The following is a 16,512-nucleotide window of genomic DNA, read 5'->3' as shown; positions in this document are numbered from 1 at the left end:
GAGTCAGATGTACTTTAGTCATCAAAGTGACATCTTTGCTTTTTAAAATTTTGTAGAGCGGTGGGCTGGACTGTTATTCCCACCAGCATACCTGTCTCCAAGTCTTTCTAAATTCATCTCCTTCACCTGAAGAAGCATCTTCTCTGAGTGTGGGGGAAAATGTTGCTAAAACTTGCTGTGAGCTACACAAGTGTTTGTCAGACCTGGATCCTGGTTTGTACCCAGAGAGTCTGCTATCCAGCTTAACTAAAAAGGAGACACAAGTTTCCTAGGTACAACCCTGCGTCATTGTCTCTGCTAGGAGCCCGGGCTGCTATCAGAGCTGCAAGCATCAGTACTTCTTAATAACCCAACAGCAGAGGGAAGAGCAAGGCAACACACACCGAATGCTTGCTTATGTCAGGCCCTGCCTGAAAGCTCCACTTGCGGGTAAGTTGATTTCCTTTGTTTGGGCAAGGGTTAATTGATCCTAGAGACAAATTCCATCCAGAGCTGATGTGTAAAATCTAGGAGGTCAATAAGATTTGTCTCATCTCCCTGCTGCATATACATATTCTAGTACTTGTAGAGTGAGGCACAGATCGGATCACTTGGGCCAGAGAGGCTTCCTTCATCAGACATTGTTTTTGGTGGAAGGGCTCAGGCCTTTGGGCATGGGGAATCTGCTGTAAGATTCCTCAAATACTATTGTATTAGGGGTTCAGGACCCTTTTGAGGATGACTTAGTTGTGGCACAGACACATTCAGCCGAGGGATTTCATCTTCATCCACACACCTTAGTTCAACCAGTCCTTGGGCTCCATCAGACAAAGCAAGCACAGCAACACACCCACTTCCCAGCTGAGAGCCACCAGAGATGGCACAGGAAGAGTTTTGGGGGTGTGGGGATCATAAAAGGGAGAGAGCAAAGAACGCAGTTAGTGATGACCCAGAAGGAAGTCCTCAGAGAAACTGGATGTGAGTGATTTTGTTTTAAATTTGTTTAAAACACACACATGTATATATACTAAACCCATTGCTGTGGAGTCTATTCCAACTCCTAGTGACCCTATAGGACAGAGTAGAATTGCCCCATAGGGTTTCCAAGGATCAGCTGGTAGATTTGAACTCTGACCTTTGGGTTAACGGTTAATATTTTAACCACTGTGCCACCAGGGCTACATGCACACACACACACACACACACACACATTTGGTTTTCCTTTTTTTTTTTTAATCGATATTATCATATTGTAACCTTTTTTTTTTTTTTTTGGTGTTTAAGATATCTGTGATATAGAGAAGATATCATACAGTTAATACACTCCATATAGTAAAAAACTGAGTCTCAGAGTCTCAAATAGAATTGCCTGCATATACCAGGCAACAACACACTTTGTGAAGCAGGTCAGGTGGGGCCCTGTCCAAAAGGACAAAGGTGACTCCTCTCAAGTTAAATTGCTACATGGGAACCCTGACCTAGTGTTGCTCCTTCAGAATATTAAAAAACACATTGGATTTCAAACCAAACACATCTGCAAGCCAGATGTGGCCTACAGGCTGTTGGTTTGCTACCTCTGTTTTATGTCATCTGTTATGGTTTGAGCTGTGTCCATCTGAAAGTTATGTTGAAGTCTAAACCCCTGTACCTGTAAATATGATCCTGTTAGGAAATAGGGCTTTCTTTTGTTCTATCAATGGGGCCATACTGGAGTAGGATGGATCCTAAACCTAATCTCTTCTGAGTGGTGTCTTATAAAAACAGTAGAGGAGACACGGACACACAAAGAGGGAAGACAGAGACCATGTGAGAATCCGTCTACAAGCCAAGGAACACCAAGAAACGCTCAAGGCTATAGAAGCTGAACAGGGCAAGGAAGCACCTTCACCTAGTGCCAACAAAGAGAGCGCATAACCTTGCCGATGCCCTGAATTCAAACGGCTAGCCTCTAAAACTTAAGAAAATAAATTTCTGTTCATTAAAGCTTCCCACTTGTGGTGTTTTTTGTTATAACAACACAAAAGAAACTAAGACACAATCTAATGCAACAATCTAACAAGAAAGAGTAAAATTTGTATCAACATTTCCTAACATGTTCATCTTAATTAAAGGCTTCATGTAAATTTTTACCTGGCTCAGAGTCCTCTTTTCAGTGGACTGACATCCAACAGATTTTGAAGAAGGGCTGACATGACCAGATTTATCTGTGAAAAGGCTTTCCTGGGAGTGAGATGCTTGGAGAACAGGTCCAGATCCAGTCAAACCAAGGAAAGACGCTGGAGGTTCTAGTCCAGGTGGAAGGTAGTGTCTTAGTTATCTAGTGCTGCTGTCACAGAAATACCACAGATGGGTGGCTTTAACAAACAGAAACTTATTTCCTCACAGTTCAGGATGCTAGAAGTCCAAATTCAGAGTGCCAGCTTTAGGGGAAGGCTTTCTCTCTCTGTTGACCCTGGAGTAAGGTCCTTTCTCTTCTGCTTCCTGGTTCCTTGGAGATCTTCATGTGTCTTGGAGTCTATCTTACCCCATGTCTCTTCTGTTCACTTGTTTAATCTCTTTTATAACTCAAAGGAGATTGACTCAAGATACACCCTACACTAATCTTGACTCATTAATATAACAAAGACAACCCATTCCCAAATGGGATTATAATCATAGGCGTAAAGCCAAAACAAGCAAACCTGTTGCTTTTGAATCAGTTCTGACTCATAGTGACCCTAGAGGACAGAGTAGAACTATGCCATAGGGTTTCCAAGGAGCGGCTGGTGGATTTGAACTGCTAACCTTTTTGATTATTATTCAAATTTACACACCAACCGCTAGGGCCAAAGATGAAGAAATAGAAAATTTTTATCAGCTGCTGCAGTCTGAAATTGATTGAACATGCAATCAAGATGCATTGATAATTACTGGCGATTGAAATGCGAAAGTTGGAAACAAAGAAGAAGGATCAGTAGTTGGAAAATATGGCCTTGGTGATAGAAACAATGCCAGAGATCGAATGATAGAATTTTGCAAGACCAACGACTTCTTCATTGCAAATACCTTCTTTCAAAAACATAAATGGTGACTATACACATGGACCGTGCCAGATGGAACACACAGAAATCAAATTGACTACATCTGTGGAAAGAGACGATGGAAAAGCTCAATATCCTCAGTCAGAGCAAGGCCAGGGGCCAACTGTGGAACAGACCATCAATTGCTCATATGCAAGTTCAAGCTGAAAGTGAAGAAAATCAGAGCAAGTCCATGAGAGCCAGAATATGACCTTGAGTATATCCCACCTGAATTTAGAGAACATCTGAAGAATAGATTTGATGCATTGAACACTAGTGACCGAAAACCAGATGAGTTGTGGAATGACATCAAGGACATCATCCATGAAGAAAGCAAGAGGTCACTGAAAAGACAGGAAAGAAAGACAAGACCAAGATGGGTGTCAGAGGAGACTCTGAAACTTGCTCTTGAGCATCAAGCAGCTAAAGCAAAAGGAAGAATTGATGAAGTAAAAGAACTGAACAGAAGATTTCAAAGGGCCTCTCGAGAAGACAAAGTAAATTATTATAATGACATGTGCAAAGAGCTGGAAATGGAAAACCAAAGCGGAAGAACACGCTCGGCGTTTCTCAAGCTGAAAGAACTGAAGAAAAAATTCAAGGCTCGAGTTGCAGTAGTGAAGGATTCCATGGGGGAAAATATTAAACTATGCAGGAAGCATCAAAAGAAGATGGAAGGAATACACAGAGTCATTATACCAAAAAGAATTAGTCTATATTCAACCATTTCAAGAGGTGGCATATGATCAGGAACCGATGGTACTGAAGGAGGAAGTCCAAACTGCTCTGAAGGCATTGGCAAAAAACAAGGCTCCAGAAATTGATGGAATATCAATTGAGATGTTTCAACAAACAGATGTAGACCTGGAGGTGCTCACTCATCTCTGCCAAGAAATATGGAAGACAGCTTCCTGGCCAACTGACTGAAAGAGATCCATATTTATCCCTATTCCCAAGAAAGGTGATCCAACCGAATGTGGAAATTATGGAACAATATCATTAATATTGCACACAAGCAAAATTTTGCTGAAGATCATTTAAAAATGGCTGCAGCAGTATTTCGACAGGGAACTGTCAGAAATTCAGGCCAGTTTCAGAAGAGGATGTGGAACCAGGGATATCATTGCTGTTGTCAGATGGATCCTGGCTGAAAGCAGAGAATACCAGAAGGATGTTTACCTGTGTTTTATTGACTATGCAAAGGCATTCGACTGTGTGGATCATAACAAACTATGGATAACACTGCAAAGAACGGAAATTCCAGAATACTTAATTGTGTTCATGAGGAACCTGTACATAGATCAAGAGGCAGTTGTTCGGACAGAACAAGGGGATACTGATTGGTTTAAAGTCAGGAAAGGTGTGCATCAGGGTTGTATTCTTTCACCATACCTATTTAATCTGTATGCTGAGGCAATAATCCAAGAAGCTGGACTATATGAAGAAGAACGGGGCATCAGAATTGGAGGAAGACTCATCAACAACCTGCGTTATGTAGATGAGACAACCTGGCTTGCTGAAAGTGAAGAGGACTTGAAGCACTTACTAATGAAGATCAAAGACCACAGCCTTCAGTATGTATTACACCTCAACATAAAGAAAAAACCTCATAACTGGTCCAATGAACAACATCATGATAAACAGAGAAAAGATTGAAGTTGTCCAGGATTTCATTTCACTTGGATCCACAATCAACAGCCATGGAAACAGCAGTCGAGAAATCAAAAGACACATTGCATTGGGCAAATCTGCTGCAAAGGACCTCTTCAAAGTGTTGAAGGGCAAAGATGTCATCTTGAAGACTAAGGTGCGCCTGACCCAAGCCATGGTATCTTCAATCACATCATATGCATGTGAAAGCTGGACAATGAATAAGGAAGACCGAAGAAGAATTGACATCTTTGAATTGTGGTGTTGGTGAAGAATATTCAATACACCATGGACTGCCAAAAGAACAAACAAATCTGTCTTGGAAGAAGTGGTCCAGAATGCTCCTTAGAAGCAAGGATGGCGAGACCGCATCTTACATATTTTGGACAAGTTGTCAGAAGAGATTGGTCCCTGGAGAAGGACATCATGCTTGGCAGAGTACAGGGTCAGTGGAAAAGAGGAAGACTCTCAATGAGGTGGATTGACACAGTAGGTGCAACAATGAGCTCAAGCATAACAACGATTGTAAGGGTGGTGCAGGACCGGGCAGTTTCATTCTGTTGTGCACAGGGTCGCTATGAGTCGGAACTGACCCGATGGCACCTAACAACAACAACAACTTTTTGTTGGCACCTGTACTCATAACCACTGCTCCACAGGGAATCCATAACCACAGGCATAGAGGTTAGAATTTACAGCACATATTCTTTTTGCTTTTGAAGTTTTTTTTTAAATATAATTTTTATTGTGCTTTAAGTGAGTTTACAAATCAAGTCAGTGTCTCATACAAAAACCCAAATACACCTTGCTACACACTCCCAGTTACTCTCCCCCTAATGAGACAGCCCACTCTCTCCCTCCACTCTCTCTTTTCGTGTCCATTTCACCAGCTTCTAACCCCCTCCACCCTCTCATCTCCCCTCCAGGCAGGAGATGCCAATGTAGTCTCAAGTGTGCACCTGATTCAAGAAGCTCACTCTTCACCAGCATCCCACTCCAACCCATTGTCTAGTCCAATCCATGTCTGAAGAGTTGGCTTCGGGAATGGTTCCTGTCCTGGGCCAACAGAATGTCTGGGGGCCATGACCACCGGGGTCCTTCTAATCTCAGTCAGACCATACAGCACATATTCTTGGGGAACATAATTCAGTCAATTAGAAGAGGAAGACCCTCAATGAGGTATACTGACACAGTGACTGTAACAATGGGCTGAAACATAACAACTATTGTGAGGATGGCACAGAACCAGGCAGTGTTTTATTCTCTTGTACAAGATACAGTTCAAACCATAACAGGTGGCAACAGGAAGATCTAGGGCAGTAGCCTGGGAGATGAGCAGCAGAGACCTGGGACATCTTCCAAAGCTGTAGCCTTCAAACTTTTTTTGTTGCTTATCCCTCAGAATTTTGAAAATTATACACATTTAAAAAATGACAACTGAATTATTTTCTCTTAAATTTACATAATTATTATTGAACATAGCAGTTTTTATTTACACAAGCAAGGGATATAATTAGTAAATTGTATAGCAAATATTGTCAATTTAAATAAAACTATTGCAACCCTGGAGCCCTGGTGGTACAGTGGTTAAAGTGCTTGGTTGTTAACTGAAAGGTCAGTGGTTCAGAACCCACCAGCCACTGGGCAGCGGGAGAAAGATGTGGCAGTCTGCTTCCATAAACCCTGTAGGGCAGTTCTACTCTGTCCTATAGTGTTGCTATGAGTCAGAGCTGATTCGACGGCAGTGGGTTTGTTTTTTTTTTTTAAATTGCAGCACTCTTTTAAAATGTACCCAATGGAATTTAAATACCTAAAAATTTGGTACACGTGATCATCTATTTAAAAATATATTTGAACCTAGCTCTTTAATAGCTGGAAATTTAACATCGTCTCTTTTTTTCTTTCGATTGTGTTTTCATTTCTAATACAGTAAAACCACGACCATCTTCTTTTTCTGGGTCTTACAAGTTTTCTGCCTTTGACAGGGTGCGGTCACCACTTTTCTATCGCTCCCTATTTAGTGGAAAATGTTTGACTTTTCCTTTTCTGACTGGTTTGCACTTTACGCAGGTTCTTGCTTTCGCAGGTTTTATTTTTATACCTGAAAGTTTATTATTGATCAACTGATCATACGTCCCTGCAACATAAATAAATAAATAAAAATAGATTTTTAAAAACACTTCTGTGACCACAAGGCACTAATAGGTGTTAAAATATTTATATTTAGTTGAATTATCATTATAGGTATGGTTAGTATGCAATTGATGAAAATCACCTAAGTTTTTTTAAAATAAATTTTTGTAATTAAAGCACATTAAAGTAAAATTTTTTTGATAAATTTATTATTTAGTGGGGTGGATGGGATGTTTTTGTAAGTTAGTTCATGTATACAAAGATGACTGTTTTTTAGTTTTTATAAATCTAAGCCGTGAGAAACTTTGTTTACTTACAAAAGTTGTTGGGAACATAATTTTGTTACAGAGATGTCCCTCAGTGCTTTGAACTCAGTGATTTGTCATCAAACTTTATTTTCAGTGATATATCAGCAGATGAATTAAGTTTTCCTTCACTTTCGTTGAAAGCAAAGAATTAGAAACCTGGTGGCATGCAAAACTATGTATTATTCAATTGTTTGAGCCATTCCCATTCTCAGTGGTCAGTTCCTAACTCAAATGTTTCCAATATTTACACACTGGGCTGTGTACCAGAGAACGATCTGGGTTGTGTGAGCGGTGTGCCTTTCTTTTGTCAAATGAGAAAGGGGCCTGCATGACAGGCAGGGGAGTTGAGTGGTGGGGAGAGGGGAAAGAACTCGATACAGCCCTTATTGAGGTTTGGTCTCAGATGGATTCTAGAGAAGTGGACATAAGGATTGGGAATTCATTCTCTTAAAACTGTCTTTGCTGTATTCCTTTGGAAAATCTTTGTGTATCCCTAGGCTAGGTCTGTCCCCAAACTGGACAAATTGTGTGTATTTGTGTGTGATTCAGGGAACAGAATACATCCATAGGGTAGAAGTTAGGGAGAGGTTGAGAGCATCTCAACAAAAGGAATGTTCTCACATTCATTCGCTTGGTGAATAAATACAGAGCACCTACTGCATCTGGAAAAGCCCTCCGCCATGCAGCCAGCTGACCAGCGGAATTGCCCCACCGTGGGGTATTACTCCATTACTAGAAGAAAACTTTGGATAACTGTCTCGTGAGAATTCTGTGGAGTGGATTCCAGATGTACACCCCCCAAAAACCAAACCCATCGCTATCAAGATTCCAGTTTATAGTGACCAGATGTACAGGTGGGTTAATTAGGTCAAATCTCACACCTTTTGTGACTCAAAGTTGAATGCATGACAGTGCCAGTCCTGAGAGCCATTCTTGCTTCTAAGATAGTCTCATGTCCCCAGTCTCAAATGAGGGACGAAATCATTCTTAGTTCTCTAGTTTCCACAATTTTAATCTTTTGATTAAGAACTGGCTTAGTAGGCAGAGCAGAGAAAGCAATGCTGGTTTTTTTAAAAAAATAGATCTGAGTGTCTGCAGTCCTTCATCAGGCAAGTGACTAATGTCCAAGCAAGAGGTTATGAAAGGACAGGAACATGAGCTGCGTGGACCTAGTGAACTGAAATGATTTGTGACCTCCACTCCTTTGATGATTCTTCTACATGGCCTTGCTTGGTTGACTTTCAAGATTTCCACGGGTATGTCTCTTCACCCCAGAGATGAAGTTCCCTGAAAGCAGAGATACCCGGCTCATGAGGGTTTTTCTTTTTTTTTTTTAAAGGTATCTCAGTCATGTGACTATCAATGAGCAGCTTTTTCAGGACCATGAGATTCAATGGCTGTCATTTCATCCACTTATTCTTGCTGTAAACCTGTCATGCTACACAATGTGCTGAGAATCACACATGGATTCAAACTCTGAGGAACTGAAATGGGTTGGTGTTTGCTACAGGTTGAATTATGTCCCCCCAAAATGTATGTTGTAAATCCTAACCTGTAGGCCTGTGGTTATAATCTGGGAATGGGTTGTCTTTGTTATGTTAATGAGGCAGGATTAGTGTAGGGTGTATCTTGAGTCAATCTCTTTTCAGATATAAAAGAGGTGAAAAAAGCAAAAGAGATGGGGTAGGATAGATGCCAAGACACGCGGAAATCTCCAAGGAACCAGGAAGCAGAAGCTGAAGCGACAAGAACCTTCCTCCAGAGTGGACACAGAAGGACAGTCTTCCTCGACTGCAGGCACCCTAAATTTGGACTTCTGTTCTCCTTAACTGTGAGAAAATGAATTTCTGTTTGTTAAAGCTATTCACTTGTGGTATTTCTGTTACAGTAGCACTATAGCTAAGACATTGTTATAAGTCTTAAACCTAGGAGAACAAAGGAAACCACGGGAAGGAGGCATTAATAAAGATTAAAGTTGACATTAAAATAACAGAAACGATAAATAAAAGCAAAATATATATTTCAATAAAAGACAAATGTACAAAAGCTTGTTCTTTTTTTATGCTTTTTAAAATTTTATTTTTTATTGCTGTTGAAAATATGTACAGCAAAAAATACACAAATTCAACTATTTCTACATGTACAATTCAGTGACATTGATCACATTTTTGGAGTTGTTCAACCATTCCCAACTTCCTTTTCTGAGTTGTTCCTCCCTCATTAACATAAACTCACTGCCTCCTGAACTTTCTGTCTAATCTTTGCAGTTGACACTTTGATCCCATATTGTTGTTGTTAGGAGATATTGAGTTGGCCCTGACTCATCATGACCCTACGTACAACGGAACTAAACACTGCCCAGTCCTACACCAGCCTCACAATTGTTGCTATGTTTGAGCCCATTGTGCAAATGCTGTGTCATTCTATTTCATTGACAGTCTTCCTCTCTTTCACTGGCCTTCTACTTTATCAAGCATGATGTCCTTCTCCAGGGACTGGTCCCTCCTGATAACGTGTCTAAAGTACGTGAGTCAAAGTCTCACCATCCTCGCTTCCAAGGAGCATTCTGGCTGTTCTTTTTTATTTCTATTGTGCTTTAAGTGAAATTTTACAAATCAAGTCAGTCTCTTATACAAACATTTATATACACCTTGCTATAGTTTTTTTTTTGCTATATACTCCTAGTTGCTCTCTCCGTAATGAGACAGCATACTCCTTCTCTCCACCCTGTATTCCCTGTGTCCATTCAGCCATTTTCTGTCCCCCTCTGCCTTTTCATCTCGCCTCCAGACAGGAGCTGCCCACATAGTCTCATGTGTCTACTTGATCCAAGAAGCTCACTGCTCAACAGTATCTTATAGTCCAGTCCAATCCCTGCCTGAAGAGTTGGCTTTGGGAATGGTTCCAGTCTTGGGCTACAGAAGGTCTGGGGACCATGACCTCCAGGGTCCTTCTAGTCTCAGTCAGATCATTAAGTCTGGCCTTTTTAAGAGAATTTGAGGTCTGCGTGCCACTGCTCTACTGCTCCATCGGGGATTCTCTGTTGTGTTCCCTGTCAGGGCAGTCACCGGTTATAGCTGGGCACCATCTAGTCTTTCTGGTCTCAGGCTAATGTAATCTCTGATTTATGTGGCCCTTTCTGTCTCTTGGGCTCATAATTACCCCTTGTGTCTTTTGTGTTCTTCATTCTCCTTTGCTCCAGGTGGGTTGAGGCCAATTGATGTATCTTGGATGGCTGCTTGCTAGTGTTTCAGGCCCCAGATACCACTCTCCAAAGTGGGATGCAGAATGTTTTCTTAATAGGTTTTATTATGCCAATTGACTTAGATGTCCCCTGAAACCACGGTCCCAGACTCTGGCTTTCAAAGCATTCAGTTTATTCAGGAACTTCTTTGCTTTTGGTTTGGTCCAGTTATAGTGACCTCTTTTGTATTGTGTGTTGTCTTTCCCTTCAACTAAAATAGTTCTTGTTTACTATCTAATTAGTGAATACCTCTCTCACTCCCTCCCTCCCCACTCTTGTAACCATCAAAGAATATTTTCTTCTCTATTTAAACTGTTTCTTGATTTTTTATAATAGTGGTCTCATACAATATTTGTTCTTTTGCAACTGGCTAATTTCACTCAGCATAATGCCTTCTGCATTCCTCCATGTTATGAAATATTTCACAGATTCATCATTGTTCTTTATCAATGTGCAGTATTCCATTGTGTGAATATACCATAGTTTATCCTTTTATCTGTTAATGGGCACCTTGGTTCCTTCCATCTTTTTGCTATTGTAAACAGTGCTGCAATGAACGTGGGTGTGCATGTATGTGTTCGTGTAAAAGCTCTTATTTCTCTAGGATATATTCCAAGGAGTGGGATTGCTGAATCATATGGTAGCTCTATTTCTAGCTTTTTAAGGAAGCACCAAATCGATTTCCAAGTGGTTATACCATTTTACATTCCCACCAGCAGTGTATAAGTGTTCCAGTCTTTCCACAACCTCTCAAACATTTATTCTTTTGTGTTTTTTGGATTAATGCCAGCCTCGTTGGAGTGAGATGGAGTCTCATTGTAGTTTTGATTTACATTTCTCTAATGGCTGATGATCGTGAGCATTTTCTCATATATCTGTTAGCTGCTTGAATATCTTCTTTAGTGAAGTGCATGTTCATATCCTTTGCCCACTTTTTGATTGGGTTGTTTGTCTTTTTGTTGTTGAGTTTTTGCAGTATCATGTAGATTTTAGAGATTAGCTGCTGATCGCAATGTCATAGCTAAAAACTTTTTGCCAGTCCGTAGGTAATCTTTTTAGTCTTTTGGTGAAGTCTTTGGATAAGTTTAGGTGTTTGATTTTTAGGAGCCCCCAGTTATCTAGTTTTTCTTCTGGTGTTTGTGCATTGTTAGTAATGTTTTGTATACTGTTTATGCCATGTATTAGGGCTCCTTCTGGGTGGAGAATTGTCTCTACTTTTTCTTTCATGATCTTTATTGTTTTAGATTTTACTTTTAGGTCTTTGAGCCATTTCGAGTTAGTTTTTGTGCATGGTGTGAGGTATGGGTCTTGTTTCATTTTTTTGTAGATGGATATCCAGTTATGCCAACATCATCTGTTAAAGAGACTGTCTTTTCCCCATTTAACTGACTTTGGGCCTTCGTTAGATATCAGCTACTCGTATGTGTATGGGTTTATGTCTGGATTCTCGATTCAGTCCATTGGTCTCTGTATCTGTTGTTGCACCAGTACCAGGCTGTTTTGACTACTGCGGTGGTATAATAGGTTCTGAAATCAGGTGGAGTGAGGCCTCCCATTTTGTTCTTTTTGAGTAATGCTTTACTTATCTGGGGACTCTTTCCCTTCCGTATGAAGTTGGGGATTTGTTTCTTCATCTCATTAAAAAAATGCCATTGGAATTTGGATTGGAAATGCATTGTATCTATGGATGGCTTTTGGTAGAATAGATGTTTTTACAATGCTGAATCTTCCTATCCATGAGCAAGGTATGTTTTTCCACTTATGTAAGTCTCTTTTGGTTTTTTGCAGTATTGATGTGTAGTTTTTTTTTGTATAGGTCTTTTACGTCTCTGGTTAGATTTATTCTTAAGTATTTTATCTTCTTGGGGGTTACTGTAAATGGTATTGATTTGGTGATTTCCTCTTCGATGTTCTTTTTGTTGGTGTAGAGGAATCCAACTGATTTTTGTATGTTTATCTTTTATCTTGATACTCTGCTGAACTCTTCAATTAGTTTCAGTAGTTTTCTTGAGGGTTTTCTGTATATAAGATTATGTCATCTGCAAATAGAGATAATTTTACTTCTTCTTTACCAATCTGAATGCCCTTTATCTCTTTATCTAGCCTGATTGCTCTGGCTAGGACCTCTAGCACAATGTTGAATAAGAATGGTGATAAGGGGCATCCTTATCTGGTTCCTGATCTCAAGGGGAATGATTTCAGGCTCTCTCCATTAAGGATGTTGTTGGCTGTTGACTTTATATAAATGCCCTTTATTATGTTGAGGTATTTTCCTTCTATTCCTATTTTGCTGAGAGTTTTTATCACGAATGGGTGTTGAACTTTGTCAAATGCCTTTTCTGTATCAGTTGATAAAATCATGTGATTCTTGTCTTTTGTTTTATTTATGTGGTGGATTACATTAATTGCTTTTCTGATGTTGAACCATCCCTACATACCTGGTATGAATCCCAGCTGGTCATGGTGAGTTATTTTTTTGATATGTTGTTGAATTCTATTGGCTAGAATTTTGTTGAGGATTTTTGCATCTAAATTCATGAGGGTTATAGGTCTGTCATTTTCTTTGTTTGTGGTATCTTTACCTGGTTTTAGTGTCAGGCATATACTGGCTTCAGAGAATTAGTTTGGGAGTATTCCATCCTTCTCTATACCCGGAAATACCTTTGGTAGTAATGGTGTTAACTCTTCTCTGAAAGTTTGGTAGAACTCTGCAACGAAGCCATCAGTGCCAGGGCTTTTTTTTGTTGGGAGTTTTTTTAATTACCTTTTCAATCTCTCCTTTTATTATGGCTTTATTTGTTTGTTCTACCTCTGCTTGTGTTAGTTTAGGTAGGTATTGTGTTTCTAGAAATTCATCCATTTCTTCTGGGTTTTCAAATTTGTTAGAGTACAATTTTTCATAGTAACCTGATATGGTTCTTTTAATTTCAGTTGGGTCCATCGTGATATCGCCCATCTCATTTCTTATTTGGGTTATTTACTTCCTCTCCTGTTTTTCTTTTGTCAGTTTGGCCAAGGTTTATCAATTTTGTTGATTTTTTCAAAGAACCAGCAAAAGCTGGTTCTTATAAAAGACTAATTAAATATAGAAATCGCTGAAAATCTGATTAAGGAAAAGGAAAAGGCAAAACTAATCAGGGTTTTGAAACAGATATTAAAAATCTTAAGTAATACCATATGTAATTCTATGGCATTAAATTTTAAAATATATTAGACATAGATGATTTTCTAGGAAATTACTTTCGTATAAAAAATTAACCCAAGAAGGAGCAGAAAACAAATCAAAAGTCTCAGGAGCGGTGGGGAAAAGTACCTGCTTTGAAACAACTTTTTTCTTTCCATAAAACCTCATTATGTGAATAAAAAGCTTTTTTACACTCTCTTGGTGTATGTGTAGCGTCATCAGTCTGAACATTCAAAGCTAATTTGGTGTGGGATCAAGCCTTTGCCGAGTGTGTCCTTGTAACTACTTAAAAGAAGGTAAGGTGTTTATACTTCACTTGCACTAATAAAATGATGAGACTAGTAAACTGTGATAAGTTGTGTACATATAATGTAACACCTAGAACAGCCACACACACGCAAAATCTATACAAAGAGCCATAAAAAGGCAACATGAGGGACCCTTATGGTGATGGAACTGCTCTGTATCTTGACTGTATCAGTGTTAACATCCTTGCCCTGATCTCCTACTGAAGTTTTGCAAGATGCAACCACTGGGGGAAATGTGTTGAAGGGCACACATGGAATGTCTCTGTATTGTTTCTTAGAACTGCATGTGAATCTACAATTACCTAAAATAAAGAGTTCATTAAAAAAATTAGCAAAACCTATCTGGTGTCATATTAATAGATTGATACAACACAGTCCAGTAGAGTTTATTAATGGAACACACAAATCAACGAAGAAAACATAAATTATTGAATTAATAACTGTCAAGTCGATTCCAACTCACAGAGACCCTATTGGACAGAGTAGAACTGCCCCATAGGGTTTTCAAGGCTGTAATCTGTATGGAAGCAGATTGCCACATCTTTCTCCCATGGAGTGGCTAATGGGTTAGAACCACCAACCTTTTGGTTAGCAGCTGGGCATTTAACCACTGTGTCACCCGGGCTCCTTTTTAAATTACTTATTGACTTAATAGATACTAAAAAAGTATTTGATGAAATTATTCAGCAATTCCTAATGAAAACTCTAAGCGAAATGGAAATAGAAGGAAATATTTAAGCATAGTGAAACTGTTTACCAAACTCCAACAGCAAACATTCTACAGTGAAGTACTAAAAGTGTTTTTTATTAAACTGAGGCAAAAGTTAGGGATTCTTTTCAGATGATATTGTTGCTAACCTGAAAAGCCCCAGGAGGCACTACTAAAACCTCTATGCATTGCATCATTGCTTGTGGTGGCAAAAAACACAACGAAATAAAACAAAACAAAACCGGCCACATCCTGAGTATCCTGAACGAGGGAATGTTTAAGTAAACTATTCCATACGTGCTATTTTTCATTTCACACATATTTTTAGTTACTTGTCTATTAAACATGGATGCAGGAGTTGGCCTCATGCACTGTTATATCCCTAGGTCCTGGCGGAAGGTCTAAAGGACACTCTGTAAATATTTCTTGAGTGAAAAAATAAAAGAATGAGGATCACAAAAGTTAACTGGTTTTCCACAGTTGTACAGCTGGTAAGTTGTGAAAGCAGACGAACATAGTTTTTTTGACTCCAATTTTGTTTATATTTTTATTCAGACACATCATGGTACCTCCCAAAGCCACAAAGCAAATCGCTGAGCCAGCTTTGCGTGGCATCTCTGTCTGCATTGGAAGCTCTAGTAAAGCACTAACTGTGCCATTGGGTGAGAGTACTGAGCTCACCTGAGTCTGAGGGATACTGGGCCGTTCAGTGAAGAGTCTGAAAGAGGTTAGCTTTCTCATTGCCGGGGTCCCCCAATCCTGGCTGATAACCAGCTTTACACAAGGACTTGTGTGGAATTTCAGATTATTGAGGCTATCCCAAGGGCTCAAGAGAGATTTGATTCTGTAGGCCTGTTAGGGTTGCCAGATTTGGCAAATAAAAAATACAGGACACCAAGTTAAATTTAAATTTCAGCTAAATGATGAACACTTTTTTGAGTATAAGTCTTGAATATTGTATGGGACATGTTATTGTTGTTAGGTGCTGTTGGGTTGGTCTGACTCATTGAAATCCCATGTACAACACTGCCTGGTCCTGTGCCATCCTTACAATTGTCCCTATGTTTGAGCCCATTGCTGCAGCCACTGTGTCAATTCATCTTGTCAAGAGTCTTCCTCTTTTTTACCCTCTGCTTGTACAAGAGTGATGTCCTTCTCCAGAGACTGGTTCTTCCTGACAACATGTCCAAAGTACATGAGATGAAGTCTCACCATCCTTGCTTCTAAGGAGCATTCTGGTTGTACTTCTTCCAAAACAGATTTGTTCGTTCCTCTGGCAGTCCATGGTATATTAAAATTCTTCGCCCACCATAATTCAAAGGCATCAATTCTTCTTTGGTCTCCCCATTGTCCAGCTTTCACATGCTTATGAGGTGATTGAAAACAGCATGGCTTGGGGACATACTTGTAATAAAAAAATTTAGTTGTTTATCTGAAATTCATATTTAACTAGGCATCCTGTACTTTTTCTGGCAACCTCACCTGAGGTAGATTCTGGGAGACTAATTCTTTAATAGGCCTCTCAGTTGATTATTTTCCTCACCACTGTTGGGAACAACTGCTCATGCCATTTTTGCTGTAATTATAAGTAGGTAAGTTTATAAATTTTTGCTTAATTTATGAATCTGGAGTTTTCATCATTGACATTGTCCCTCAAAGGCACCTGAGACTAGGGAAAACATTCTTATCAAGGATTTATAATTAGAAGAAATTCAGGATAAGCAGAGATAAGGCTGATTGCCTAAAGGCAGGCGAAAGGCCTCATGGGCAATTGTCTTGTGCTTGTTCTGCTCCTCCTAGAAGGTTAATGGGATCGTTTGGCACTCACAGAAAGGGGAAATGTCAGAGAATGGCTAGACATGTTCTTACTGTCACTGCAGCTGCTTCAGGGAGGCAGGTGTCCTCATCTCCTAATACACATGGAAGCACACACTCAGA

At 39.6% G+C, this 16,512-nt stretch overlaps 2 long non-coding RNA genes across 3 annotated transcripts in view; both read left to right on the top strand.

The window, feature by feature from the left end:
* LOC126059197 (uncharacterized) overlaps positions 1-16,512 on the top strand; it is a 309,811-nt gene that overhangs the window by 90,696 nt on the left and 202,603 nt on the right. The gene's annotated exons all lie outside the window — the stretch shown is intronic.
* Positions 192-8,747, top strand: LOC126059198 (uncharacterized). Its single transcript, XR_007513397.1, has 3 exons — positions 192-429; positions 7,778-7,983; positions 8,469-8,747. It is a non-coding gene; the product is annotated as an uncharacterized LOC126059198 (long non-coding RNA).

This window comes from Elephas maximus, chromosome 16, assembly GCF_024166365.1.
Source record: "Elephas maximus indicus isolate mEleMax1 chromosome 16, mEleMax1 primary haplotype, whole genome shotgun sequence".
In the NCBI taxonomy this organism is placed as follows: Eukaryota; Metazoa; Chordata; class Mammalia; order Proboscidea; family Elephantidae; genus Elephas; species Elephas maximus.
Note: the sequence above shows the minus strand (reverse complement) of the source record. Positions and strands in the feature narration are given on the sequence as shown.